Genomic DNA, 14544 nt, shown 5'->3' with positions numbered 1-14544 from the left:
GAGAACATTTTTAAAAGATTTGATTTATCATCTGTGTAGGAATGGTGGAAAAGCTCCATAAACTCAACAAACAGGACTGTAGAGGCCTGTCACAGAAGAGAAGGGGGAAGGGGGAAGAAGAGAGAGGGAAGGGGGAAGAGAGGGGGAGGGGATGGGGAGAGGGAGAGGGAGATGGTATTGATATTTATGAGCTCAATGGGGGATGAGGAGGAGCAGGGGGGAGTGGGCTCTTACTTCTTTATTGGCTGAGAGTTCCCGCCACTTTGGGGATTTGGAGGTGTGCCATTGTGCCATTAAAAGTTCACACCATTCAGTGTCATGGACCTGAGATCCTGGAAGAGAAATGCTCCAGGCACCATCTTTTTTTTTTTTTTTAAGAGAGAAGAGAGAGAGAGAGAGAGAGAGAGAGAGAGAGAGAGAGAGAGAGAGAGAGAGAGAATTTTTTTATTTTTATTTTTATTTTTTTTTAGTTTTCAGCGGACACAACATCTTTCTTTGTAGGTGGTGCTGAGGATGGAACCTGGGCTGCACGCATGCCAGGTGAGTGCTCTATGCCTTGAGCCACATTCCCAGCCCCTCCAGGCACCATCTTTACCAACAATCCGAGCTTTTTACATATGAATAAAGCAGAATAAAATTAGGTGACATTTAAAAGAATTAATCTCTTCTAAATGAGGTAGTGTAGTTTATGTGTCCCAATAAAGGTCCTCAATTCATTTTGTTTTCATATGTAAGACCTTTTTATTAAAATGGCCCTGAACCATAGAAACATTCCAAACATTTCAGTAAACACCTTTCTCTGGTGTGGCAGGAAAATAAAAGTGGGACTAACTTGAATTCAAACTACATGAAAGATCAATCTCTCTCTTTCTTTCCTTTTTTTTTTTTTTTTTGTTTTTTGTTTTTTGTTTTTTGTGGTACTGGGAATTAAACCCAGGGCCTCATGCTTAGAAGGCAAGCACTCTACTAGCTGAGCTATATCCCCAGTCCCATATTTTGGGAGGCAAAACCAGGGATTGAAGTCATGGGCACTCTACCACTGAGCCACATACCTACCCTTATTTTTAATTTTTACTTAGAGAAAGGTTTTCACTGAGTTGCTTAGCTTCTCACCATTGCTGAGACTGACTTCAAATTCAGGATCCTCCTATCTCAGCCTCTGAAGCAGCTGAGATTACAGGCATGCACCACCATGCATGGCCAACTTCCATCTCAAAAACTAAAGTACACAGCAAATTAGGTCACAGGCTGTCAACAAATAGGTACACTTTGTAAAAAACTATTTTTAGTTGTTGATAGACCTTTATTTTGTTTACTTATATGTAATTCTGAGAATTAAAAGAAGTGCCAGACAAGTTAGCTACCACTGAGCTCCAGCCCCAGCCCCCTGGTACATATTTTTTTTTTTTTTTTTTTTTTTTTATGGTGGATACTAGAGATTGAAATTAGGAACACTGGACTACTGAGACTCAGTCTCAGGGTTATTTTTTACTTCATTAAGAGATGAGGTTTCACTGAGTCATTTAGCACCTCACTTTTGCTAAGGCTGTTTTGAAATTTGATGCTTTTGCCTCAGCCTCTCCAGCAACTGGGATTACAGGCCTGCACCAACACAGCCAGCCTTTGGTATATTTTCAATACCTATTATAAATAGATTTTAACCAGTAGCCTTAAGTCTTTTCTAATATATGTTTGGATTGAATCCATAACCCAGAAATCAGTGAAACAGGGAATCTAGTTTTATCTCCAAAACTCTTTCATCTATTAGAGTGTTTGAGTTAAGATTACCCATTGAAGAATTTACTGTATATTGTGGTTTCATCTTGATCTCCCATATGTACCTCGTTCTGAATTTTAGAACAGTCTGAAACAAGGTGCCCACAGATACCAAATATCTTGGAGTACTTTAAAAACACCAGTATCTGAGTCTTGCCTTCTAGAGACCAGTTTTAATTTTAAGTGTGTAGTTTCTAAAGGCATTAGTTGAATAATCTGCAGCTGGAAGGCATTTTCTGATAATACCTTTTATCTAAAAGACACTTGTTTCCTTTTATTGGATACTGTGAATTAAGATAAAATAAAAATAGAAGTGTAGCAATATCTTCAGCAAAAGGATTTCAAATGCTTTACATATATACCCATATTTTTAAAAAATTTATTTTGAATTTAAATTACATGATAGTTCAATCTATCTCTTTCTCTCTTTTATTTTATTTATTTACTTATTTGTGGTACTGAGGATTGAATCCAGGGATTAATCATGGGCATTTTACCAATGTGCTACATACCCAGTCTCCACCACTTTTATTTATTTATTTATTATTGAGACAGGGTTTACTGATATGCTTAGGACTTTGCCAAGTTTTTGAGTCTGGTCTCTAACTTGAGATCCTCTTGTCTCACCCTTCTAAGGCACAGAGAGTACAGGCATGTACAACCTTGTGGTAGTACCCCAAATAATTACTAGTGGATTATGTAGCATATTTATTTTGGGCTTTTAAAGAACCTTAACACTTTTATCAAAAATATATTTATTAAATTTATGCTGTTGCCAACATTTTTTACATGTTTTTGTACCCTGAATCCTTATGTTTATTTATTTTTTTTAATTTTTGGTTTGGTGCTGATTATTGAACCTGGGGGTGCTTTCCATTGAGCCACATTCACTGTCTTTTTTATGTTATATTTTGAGACAGGCTCTCACTAAGTTTCTTGGAGCCTTGTTAAGTGAATGAGGCTGTCTTCAAACTATCAATTCTTCTGCCTCATTTTCCTGAACTTCTAGGATTCCAGGCATGTTTCATCACTCATGACAATTTTACATTATTATAATAGCCATTACAACAGCACTGTACAGGCTGCAGGAAATTCATTTGATTTATGAATTAAATCCCTGAGGCAAGTTTATGTGAAGTAGCCAGTGTAAAAGTGTTGTGTAAAGATTCCTTGGGAATAAACAGGGATTTTTTTTTTTTCTAACCTCTTTTGTGAATGACTGTTGGAAACCATAATCCATAAAAGTTCTAGAAAAAAGAATGCAAATTTATTTGTTTGCAGTTTACAGATATTTGCACATGCCCAGTCACCTTTGCATCTAAAACTTTAAACTTCAGAACATAGTAACTAGAACAAAATTTGTTAAAGTTGAAATAGTGCACAAACAAATTTCTTTTAGGAGCAATTGGTAGTTGTGGAGTTATTACTGTGGTCAGCAGAATTGGGCCAGGGCTCTGGAAGGTCTCGCTCAGGGTATTGGTGATTTACTTTATTCTACACTATTACATCCACAATACAATACTCCCAGCAATAGTAGTTGAGAAAATATGCTGATAATGTCTTGAGCTAAACTGGCACCTTTGATATTTGCCTACTTCTCTGCACTGATCCCAGCTGAGTAATTAACATGGAACCAGAATGTGAATAGGGTATTTCCTGGGCTTATTGTTTTGGGGTCAGCTGCTCCATTAGGGTGGGGGGGGGTCTGAAACCACGCTGGTGCAAGTATTTTTGTATATGTTCCTTTGCTCTGGCTGAGGTCTATCATTTTAAATGACAAAAGATTTAGAGTAATGTGCTTGGACTTATTTTTCATACACTTCACAGTTTACATCAAGAAGAAATGCCGCAGTCTGGCTGGGCACAAATAACTGAGCCACCACAAAGCCTTGTAGGTTCAAACAGCAACTACTTTATTTCAACTCTCACCGGCACTGCACGCATACTTTTTCGCCAACGCCACTCACATAGCCCTTCCAGCAACCCCCCACACTGGAAATCCCCCCTTCGGCACTTCCCCAACCAATGGGAACTCTCTGGGAATCCTCAGGAGAACTCCAAAGTAGAGCAAGAACTTCAAATTAGCAGGCGCCCAAGGCAGCAAGAGCCACCCCATTGCCCGACAGTAAAGGTCAAATATTCAATGCAATCAATCTAGCATCACAGCAATTAGATATAGCTTAACTCAAATCATCATCTCAATGGTTCCCTGGCTTAACCTTTCAAACATTCCTTGTCACCTTTCAAACATTCTCTCTGGCAAATGCCAGGCATCATTCTGACTGGCTGTGGCTCTCAACAAAGAAACAACAGCTAGAATTTATCTCAACACCCCTTTACATACAAAATATAGGTTGTCATTGAATATGTTGGAAGTTTAATCAAGGTTTATTCATTAGAGAACAGGCTGATCTAGAGAGAATGTAAAGTACCACAAAGTCCTATGTTTTCAAAACAAAAAGAAATGTGAGATATATAGACATGCAGAATAATTTTTTTAAATTTTTTCTTTGTTTATTTTATTTCATTTTTTAAATAGAAAGCAAATAGAGGAAAAAGGAGACCAAGGTGGGAAATATAATTACTGACAGGACTATGAAACATTAAAAAATAGAATCTAGATTTCAGAAAAGAAAGATTTGACATATTGTATTTGGAGATGTGGATGGCATGAGTGTCCATGATAAGAATGTTGTAAGCTTCTGAAAGAAAATTGATATGGTGAAAGAAGCTTATGTAACTCAGATCCTCACTTAAGCCACTTTCTGCCCCCCAAATAAGCCATGCTAGGTAAACCACTGCTTGACTCTACTGCTGAATACTGAATAAAGAAAAGATTGCCAACAAAAGGTTTGCTTAATACCTTCCACCTTTGTCATGTTTGTGTCATTTATGCTATTGTTAATCAATTCAATATTATACAAACAGTAATGACATTTCAGCCCCTTTGAAATTTGTCAGTGAATTCCTGACCATTTTGATGGAGGCTCACAGCAGGCCTAGCAGGTGCCCTGGAGAAGACTTGGACCTGAATGGCAGCATTAGAACCTTATTTTCCTCCTTCTGAAATTAATCAATATTTTGAGATGACTTTCTGGCTGGAGGCAGAAAACAGGAATCATTTCAGAAGATTTGAGTCAGCTCAGAAATGTGTCAAACCCAGCTGGGCACTCGGCTCAGTAGTTGACTGGTCACAAATATCTGCAGTGGCCTCATGATTGGCAGCCTTGCACAAAGAAAGATCAACTTGGTGCTTGTCAGGTTTCCAGGTAAGTCACATGGATCCCAGGCATTGGGCACTCACCTGCCTTCCTAAAAAACCTGCAAAGCCACTATCCAGTTGTTCATTCTTATGAATTATGTAATGCTGTTTGCTATGAAAGAGTATTAGTCAGGTATCTGGTCAAGAAACATTTGAATGTTTTCGTTTTTGCTTTCAGAACACTGGTACCTCCATGAAAACAAGCACACAATACTTTTTTAATCATGAGTTATTTGGGGAAAAAACATCAGGGTGTTTTATTGGCAGCCAGATTATACTCTAAAGTTCATTGTATTTACCAACCATCACCTAATCATATGCAGCAAAGATTCCAGGTGAACTGAGCCTAAATTGACGACCATCCCAAACATGAGCTAATAAGTTTTAGAATGAGTTAATTAGTGACAGATAATTAGTTAATTTATTCACTATAGGCTGGATGCCAGGTTTCAATCACATGATGTGCAGAGGTTGTATGAAAAACAGCAGTCATCTTATAGACAGTGATTTATTTTTTCTTCATTAAAATTTTGTTGACTCTCTTAGTAAACTGTATTGAACTATAGAAAAATATTTATAGACATATATGCCTTTAATTGTGAAAATATTCTCCCACTACCTTATAAATTTGGTGTGAATATTAGCACAATTATGAAAGCCAAATATCTCAGTCCTGCCTCTAGACATTATGGAAAATATAATTTTTTTAAATAACAAAAAAGAATTCGTTGAATGAATACTAATGATTTTAGTGGAGGAAAAAATGATTTGTTGAGACACATAAGGAAAATTGACAATATTAAAATCATATTTAGGATAGAATACAAAGAAATCATAATTAATAAAAGAATAAGTGCAAATCATCCAGAAAGATTTTTAAAAATTTGAAAATGCCTTTCCCCCATAAGCCTGCAGAACCATCATTGGATGATGATAGCAGCATAAAATATTTTAGGTTCTAAGGTGGAGACTAAAGAAAAAGAAAAATGTTGATGGCTTCAGAAGTTCTTTTTCTCCTTATAAGTTTTTTTCTTAATTTTTATTACTTTGAATTTGGTGGAGAGATACTGAAAAACTTCCATGGCCCAGGGAGAATTGCCCCACCTCTCCACCTCCTATGCCCTCCACCCATATTTCTTTTTTTTTTTTTTTCTCAATCCACCTTTGTCCCCTCCTCCGCCCTGTCCTTTCCCCAGTGACAGGACTTGGCAGCGGTCACTGTTGGGGAGGAGGAGGGAGGGACGGCCTTGCTCCTGAGCCCCCCTCCTCTGCTCCAGAGCTGGTTCGGTCCAACTCTCATGCTGAGATGAGGAGGAGGAGGGGGAGGGTGGAGCAGGGAGAGGAGGAAGAGGAGGAGGGGAGGAGGAGGAGTGGGAGGAGGAGGAGAAGGAGGAAGAAGAGTGGAGGAGGAGGAGGAGGGGGAGGGGTGGAGCAGGAGGAGTTGCTAACAGGAGGAGTTATAACAAGGGAACTTGGCTGCGGCAGCCTCAGCTACAGCTTTGGCAGCGAAGGTCAGCGCCCTGGGCAGCCAGCACCTGAAGGACCTATGACAGGAGCCAGTCACCGGGCCTTCCTCAGGGGCTGCGAAGGCGGGTGGGAGGTAGGCGGGGGCTCCGGGTCCCCACCCCGGGCTGTGAGTGCCCACACGGAGCCCCGAGGAGACGACCGCCCCCAAGAGGGCTGTTTCTGGGTGTGGGGACCGCTGCCCGAATGTGCGGAAAAGGGGAGCTGCATCCCAGAGGCGCCATGGAGTTGGGGTTTGGGGTGGGGAGGGCGGGAAGCACGAGGAAGAAGCGGAGTCGCGGGAGAGAAAGGAGGCCTCCAGCGCCTCGGGAGAACTCCGGAGACGAGTCCCGGAGCGCGAGGCGGGGGGAGGCTGCAGCCCCCGGTGCAGGCCAGAGGTAAGTGCTGAGGCGGGGCGGGGGGGGCGCAGGCGCGGCCCCCACTGGAGAAGCGAGCGCCTGCCGCCCAGACTGGTGCGGGGTTGGAGACAGCCTAGGCTCCAGCTCTCCCCAGGGCAGCCAGGGGAGGCAGGACTCGGGAAGTGCTGGGGGTGTGTGAAGGTGAAGCGGAGTGTCAGAGGCAACCCCCGGCTGAGCCTCTAGGAGGAGAAGGAGGAGGAGGGGAGCCCCGCCCCGCAGGCGGCCGCCCTTGTCCGCGCCGGGGGCAGAGACAGGGGCGCCGCACTACAGGGCCTGACAGGAAGGAGCTGCAGCGGGCAGGGCGGCGGAGGCTCTGGCAGAGCAGGCCAGTCCGTGGATGGGAGCCAGGCCAGCAGCGGTGGGGGCGGGAGCCTGGGGCGGGGATCCGGAGCCAGGGCCTCAGAGGCGACAGTCTCGCTCCCCCATGACTTAACTTTCTGGGTGGACATGTGTGCCAGAGGTGCACTGGGGCCAGCCGGGGCAGGAGGAGTCCACCCATATTTCAGCTCAAAATTGTATTCATGGAGTTCTTGATGTCTAAAAAATTTTGCTTTATGAAAAGAACCAACTACTCTCAGCTTTTATTTATTGTAATTAAATTATTCCTTTGTACATGGAATAAAAAAAGAAATTATTAAATTTATTTGAAGACATCCGAATAACATTTGGTTATGCAGTCTGCCTATTTTAATATGACTTGCAAAATTGAAAACTGCAGAGGAATTCAAAGTCAATAGAAAAATCTCTAAACTTTTTTAAGGACATTCATCTCAAAATGTGGTTTAAAATTAGGCACTTCACCATCTGACACAGGAAGAGAAAGATAAGAAACCAAATAAAATACTGCAAAGTCTGACAGAAACTCTCTTCCAAAATTAGACTTATTAATCTTCACATGAGAGACTCCATTTTCTTATTTTTTAATATACAAGGGCTTATTTTTTAATATACAAGACCCCCTCTCCTCCCCACTAAACTTAGAAAATTACACTGGTTTCTTGGGGCTTCTGCCCAAGTTTCTTCCTTATGAACCACTGACATTTCTGCAAACCTCCTCTAAATATTGTGAGAGATAGAAGTGGCTTTTTATTTGGAAAAGTAGTTGTGATTTAGGATTATCAGTGAAACCCCTTGGGGCTTTATTGAATCATGTCAACAGCTGTCAGTAATAATATGTACTTTGCTGGACACAACATAATGTATTGATATGTATAAAACAATGTTATAAACTGGAAAAAAATATGTTTTTTTTTATAATTTATATGCAGTCTTATGAATAATACAGAGATCTTTGTGAGCATTATGTTGCTGTAGATAATAAATTTACCCTGTTCTCTGGCCTGCCAACAGAGTTGTAAAGCAGAATATATTGGTTCACCTTTGTGATAATAAGCAATTTTAGTATGTCAGTTCTAGCTACATTTACTTCTGAGGTCTTAAAGAATAGTGTGCTCTAAATGGTTCTTGGAGTGTTTATACTGGCTCTGACTCTCCTGGGTAATGTTTCAGTGAGTGATAGGATCAGATAACAAGTGGCACTATTTCTCAAGTATTGATATTGTGATATCTCCTGTAGTTTTATTGCCTGGAGTAGCTGATTTTTTCTTAACTGGATCTGTAGTTGTTTGTATGTATTTTTAATATGATTTTTTAAAAGTGGTTTATAGACTTGTGTACATTTTCTAAGTGATATCACCCTTCTTTCTCAGTTATTTTTGCATGGATCAGGAATCAATAAGTCCTTACTGTTCTTGTTTTATCTTCTTGACAAAATACAGACACCCTTATAGGAAATGTTTCTCTTGAAACTGAAATAGCGATCAATTCATGACCTCTTCATGTGTTCCAAATGGTAACAAGACATCTGCATTGGTAGCAAATCATAATTGATTATATAAATTTAATTTAGAGTAACATGTTTACATAAACTTTGTGAGAATAGCCAAGCTTTCTGTGTTTATTAATTTCTCCTACAATAACAGTAAGGGTGGTGATTTTTGCATAGGAAGAAAAACTCTGATATTCAATCATTCTTTTGGCTGATAACATACAACTGAATTTTTAACATGTTGTAATTTCCTCACAGGATAACAAAGAAGAAATAAATTTATAAGCAGCACTTTATTGAAGGTAATAGCTTTTCTACAAGGGGTGAAACATTTAATTTTGTACTTATTTTCTTAAAACGGCATAGACTAATTCTGAGAAAGTATTTAAGCACTTTATTTATTTATATACATTTTTGGATGTTGATGGGTCTTATTTTGTTTATTTTGTTTATATGCACTGCTTAGATGAAACCCTGTGCCTCAAACATGCTAAGCAAGTGTTATACCATTGAGTCACAATCCCAGCTCCAGGCACAAACACAGGTCTTTCAGGTCTTTCTTGATGTGTAGAATTTCTCACCCATGCCTCTGCTGTCTTGATCTAAGTATCCACATTTACTTCACACTGATACAGTGATTTGATGCACATACACAATACCATTTACTGCAAAAAAACAGCATGGTTTATAACTTAAATCAATTTTAAGCATTCAAGCTAATTAGAGTCATAAAGCTATAAGAATAGGGCCTTTTAATCCACTGGCATATTAACCTATTTAAGATGGTTGGGCTTTTTATACAAAAAATCCTGAAGTAGTCCTGAAGAATATTTGGATTGAAACAGGTGAAAAAAAAAATGGTTGAGGCCCACTGCTCTTTTGTGTTTCACTAGTATTAATGCAGAGACCATTAGGAGCAGCACACTAGCTGAGCTGAATAAAGATGGCCAATTTCAAAGAAAATCAGAATTTATATAATACAGGACCTTTTAGATCACATCAGGTTGACTCCTTTGGAAAGCAACTGTGTAAGCTATGCAGCTCACAAGACATGACATGGATCATCCACATTCCACATGGCTTGTGAGGCCTCTGTTTGGCAGCAGAAGACCCTCAACACTGGCTCCCACAAAAGAGGATCCTGCAGTCCAATATTGGGATTAGAAAATTGTAGTAAACTATGGTGAAAGCAATTTTGAAGACAGATGCCTTCTGTTTGTTTCCAGAAAAAAGACAGTAAGGAAAATGAGTGAAAAAGTCCTTTTCCATGAACTTCTATTTGTTTTGCTTTGTGAGCATACCCTATAGAAGAAAATAGAATTCTGACTGTGAGGGGAAATCTGGACCTTCAGTGATTGTTATAGAAGAATAGGAAATGTTGACACCAAGGGTATGCTATCAAATACTTAGCATAGGACTGCCTACTTCTTTGAGAGAGGCTTTGTGGTAAATAGAAAATGCTGGTAAAATCTTTTCTTTTGGTTTCATGAAGCCTAGAGTTTTATTTGATGTTTGAGATCCATTGTGCTTTGAAATATAATCTTCTTAGCATCCCTGCCATAGGTTTATATGAAAGGTGATTTAGCGTACTGTGGTGGGCTAACATCCATTCCTTCTTTTCATGGGAAACATTTTGTACTAAAAAAATAAATAAATACTCTTTAATAGGGAATTTTATTCATCATTGAGTGGAGGTTTTCTTAAAATGCTTTTATTCAAACACACCTTTTTTTAGAGAGAGAGAGAGAGAGAGAGAGATTTTTTAATTTTTTTTTTTAGTTTTTGGCGGACACAACATCTTTATTTGTATGTGGTGCTGAGGATCGAACCCAGCACCATGCGCATGCCAGGCGAGCATGCTACTGCTTGAGCCACATCCCCAGCCCCCTCAAACACACCTTTTATTTAAAATATAGAAATGACTGGCTTACAAAGCCAGTTATGTAAAAAAAAAATTCAGACACTTTAAAATAAAGTAAACAGATCACTCATATTATATTTTCTACAAAAATATTTCATTTACCATTATATTTAGAAAAATATAAAAGAATCAAATTATTTCACATACATAGAAAAGTTAACCTTAGATAAAACATATATACATTTATACATAGTGTTCTAGAGTGCACATGCACATACATATTCTAAAATATATAGAAGATTTCATCGACTTGGAGGAAAATTCCAGGAAGTATCTAGTATTGATATTATTTAATAAACTTTCATGAATAAGTAATTACAAAATCGTGTCTAAACTTGTGAGTAATAGTTTCATATGTTATCTATATCCCAAGAAAATAGGTTTTCAGAGATTTATCAGAGGATAAATAATCTGTCATTCCTCACAGTCTTATCATGCATTCACTACTTTTCTTATTTTTAGCATGGATTCTCTAGTACATTAAGACTTCTTTCTTCATTTGTATATTTAGTTTTCCACTTCTACCTATTTTGTTTTACTTTCTTAATCACTCTTTGTATTCTGTCTTTCTGTATCTCACTCAAAGAATAAATTTAAATGAGACAATATATTATTTTTTAATAAATGAATATATTTTAGTTGCTTCAAAAGTATTTGCTTTTTTTCATAATATGTTACACTTATTCTTGAGTATTACAAACTCCACAATTGAATATATAAAACATTTCAACATATATAAACATGTTTTTTTTATTTTTGTATTTAAATATTTTATTTCCTCTGAATTTTCTCACGATCTTTTATAACATAATTTTTAGATTTTATTCTAATTTGTTATAAAATACAGTAGAATGCATTGTAATTCATATTACCCAAATAGAGTACAATATTTCATATCTCTTGTACACAACAGAGGCACACCATTCATGTCTTCATACATGTACTTAGGATAATGACATCCATCTCATTCCATCACTTTCCTATCCCCATGCTCCCTTTCTTTCCCTTCCTCCCCACTGCCTTATCTATAGTTTTTTTTTTTCTATTCCTCCCATGCTTCTCCCTCCTTTCCATTACATATCAGAAATTTTATGTGAGAGAAAACATTCTGCATTTGGTTTGGGGGGATTGGCTTACTCCACTTAGCATAATATTCTTCAGCTCCATCCATTTACTTGCATATGCCATGATTTCATTCTCTTTAATGATGAGCATTATCCTATTTTGTATAAAAAGAAAATTTTCTTTATTAATTCATATACTGAAGGGCATCACAGCATACTACAAAAATGCAGCTACAACAATATTTATAGTAGCACAATTTAAAAAAATGATTTTAACTATCAGATTATAAATGCTTTTTCTAAAAATCTGATATAAAGGTATAAAAATGCTACATGGTTTCTATTGAACATTGTGGATGTTGAAGGTGTTGAATATTTTCTTATATATTTATCATCAGACATACTATTATTTCTACTAATAAAATGTTTCTAAAATGAAAATATTAAATGGAGAAGCCAATAAAGTAATAGCCTTGCCTCATAATGTATTAGGTGTAAGACTTTGTGAATATTATAGTATTTTTTAGGTGTAAAACCTTAGCTAGATTTCATTTGAATCTTAGCTTTTCTCACTTAGTAACTTTATAAACTATGATATATCACTTAACTCTGGGATTCTCAGTTTGCTTATCTGTCAATCATTAATAATTGCTCTCAGATTTTTCTGGAAAATTTGAACATGCCCAACATTGTTTTTTCTTTTTTAAAAATATTTATTTATTTATTTTTTAGAGAGAGAGAGAGAGAATTTTAATTTTAATTTTTTTTTTTTTTTTTTTTTAGTCTTTGGCGGACACAACATCTTTGTTTGTACGTGGTGCTGAGGATCGAACCCCGGCTGCACACACTCCAGGCGAGCGCGCTACCTCTTGAGCCACATCCCCAGCCCTGTTTTCTTTACTTATATGTTATAAAAGAATTTTTCAGAGTTCTCTAAAGTAAAGTAGCCCTGGAAAAAAGCAAGTGCTCTATACACTGTAGACATGCAGTGGTCATAACTTTTGAGATCAGAACTACATGAAGCTTGGTTTGTATACTCCATCAATTCAAATTTTGTAAACAAGGGACAAGACAATGTTTTTATACCATGAAGAAGACCTCATAGCAGGACAGGTACACACTGCAGTCACTTATCTCCATGAAGTCCCAATATCACATCCACTTATCACATCCACCACATTTGCAAAAAGACAGCTCATTACATCAAAACTGGTATATGAGATGTAACCTCACTAAAAGTCTCATCAAGCACAAAAAAATTTGGACACCATACATGGGAGGGAGGAAGCCAGGACCAGATCAAACAGAAACTGCTTGCATTAAGACCTGTAACCACCTTGGTGATGTAGCTGAACACAAAGAAAAATCAAAGCATGAGTATTGGGGTTTAGAGATAAGTGTGCAAAAGGCTTATTTTTTCTAAGGCAAGGAAGCAATGTAAACCATAATTGTAACTATACACTTATAAATCACAATTTTAAACAAAAGGACAGAAAAACAGGCAGAAGTACCGAATTAAAGAACAGGATAGAGTTTTTAACTCATAATAGAAGACTTGACAATCCTTACCAAAGGGGTGAATATGTCCAGAAATTTTCCTTTATGAAGGTAATTTGTGGAAGGAGTGAGTTTTTCGTTTCTGAAGAAAATTTTTGCAGAAATTATAGGATAAGAGAAGGAATAGCAAAAGCACAAAAGTCACAGAAGGAAGCTAGAGTCTAGTAAGATGTTCAGTTATAGGGTTGGGGATATAACTCAGTTGGTAGAGTGCTGGCCTCACATTCACAAGGCCATGGGTTTAATCCCCAGTACCACCAAAAAAAAAGTTCAGTTACAAATTTTTATTGTGTTTATCATGATGCCATTTAGAATTATTATTAGTATTATTATTTATATCAGGAATTGAACCCACAGGTGCTTAACTACTGACCCAAACCCCAGCTCTTTCTTTTCTTTTTTCTTTCTTTCTTTTTTTTTTTTTTTGAGACTTAATCTTGCAGAATTTCTGAGACTGGCTTTGAGCTTGCAATTCTCATGCCTTAGTCTCTAGAGCCAACCAAGATTACAGGCATTCGCCACCATGCCCAGCTTGGACTTTTTTTTAAGTTATTTTATTTTTATATATCAGGACTTCATCTGACAATGATTGTATTTTCTTTTGCTAATGTTTTGAATAGAATCTGTACCTTATACCACAAATAACCTAAAAACTCACTCTTTATGTAAATATGATATCATCTTGGCGTGAGTGGAATGACTCTACAGTTCTTGAAGTGACTCCCCAAGTATTGTCAAGCATAATGTCAAATCTTTGATATTGTTCCATAAGAAATTTGGAAAAGAATGTGGCACATTAAATGTATATTCTAAAAAATTAAAAAGCCTTGAAAAATATGTTCCAGATGCTTGTGCTTTAATCCATTAGGAGTAATGTTTTAGACTGTATAGTTGAGAAAATAAATGTTGTTTAGAACACCACATCTCAGTGATTTATTTAATCAATGTTTATTTCCCACTCTAAAAGGTCTAAAGTGAACAAAATCTAATGGTCAGGCAGGTCTACTGGGTGGCTTACATCTGAGATAGTTTTCAGAACTCTGGGGTTCCTGCATTTCATGGGTTTTATGAATCATTTTCCTCTACAATTTGTTAGTATCACAAGAGTAGGTGTTTCCATCAAAAACATCCACCTTAGTCTCCCAGACTTTAGAAATCTTCACTTTGTGATGGTGTGCTGTGGGAGAGGCATTAGCTTTCAGAATCAGTTTCAG

General features: G+C 37.6%; 1 long non-coding RNA gene across 1 annotated transcript; it reads left to right on the top strand.

Moving 5' to 3' along the window:
* Positions 1-6780: 6780 nt before the first annotated feature.
* On the top strand, positions 6781-14221 carry LOC139704197 (uncharacterized). Its single transcript, XR_011706223.1, has 3 exons — positions 6781-6939; positions 9047-9090; positions 12557-14221. It is a non-coding gene; the product is annotated as an uncharacterized lncRNA (long non-coding RNA).
* Positions 14222-14544: the final 323 nt, after the last annotated feature.

This window comes from Marmota flaviventris, unplaced genomic scaffold, assembly GCF_047511675.1.
Source record: "Marmota flaviventris isolate mMarFla1 unplaced genomic scaffold, mMarFla1.hap1 Scaffold_44, whole genome shotgun sequence".
Taxonomy (NCBI): Eukaryota; Metazoa; Chordata; class Mammalia; order Rodentia; family Sciuridae; genus Marmota; species Marmota flaviventris.
The sequence above is the reverse complement of the archived record's forward strand: the minus strand, read 5'-3'. Positions and strand labels throughout refer to the sequence as shown.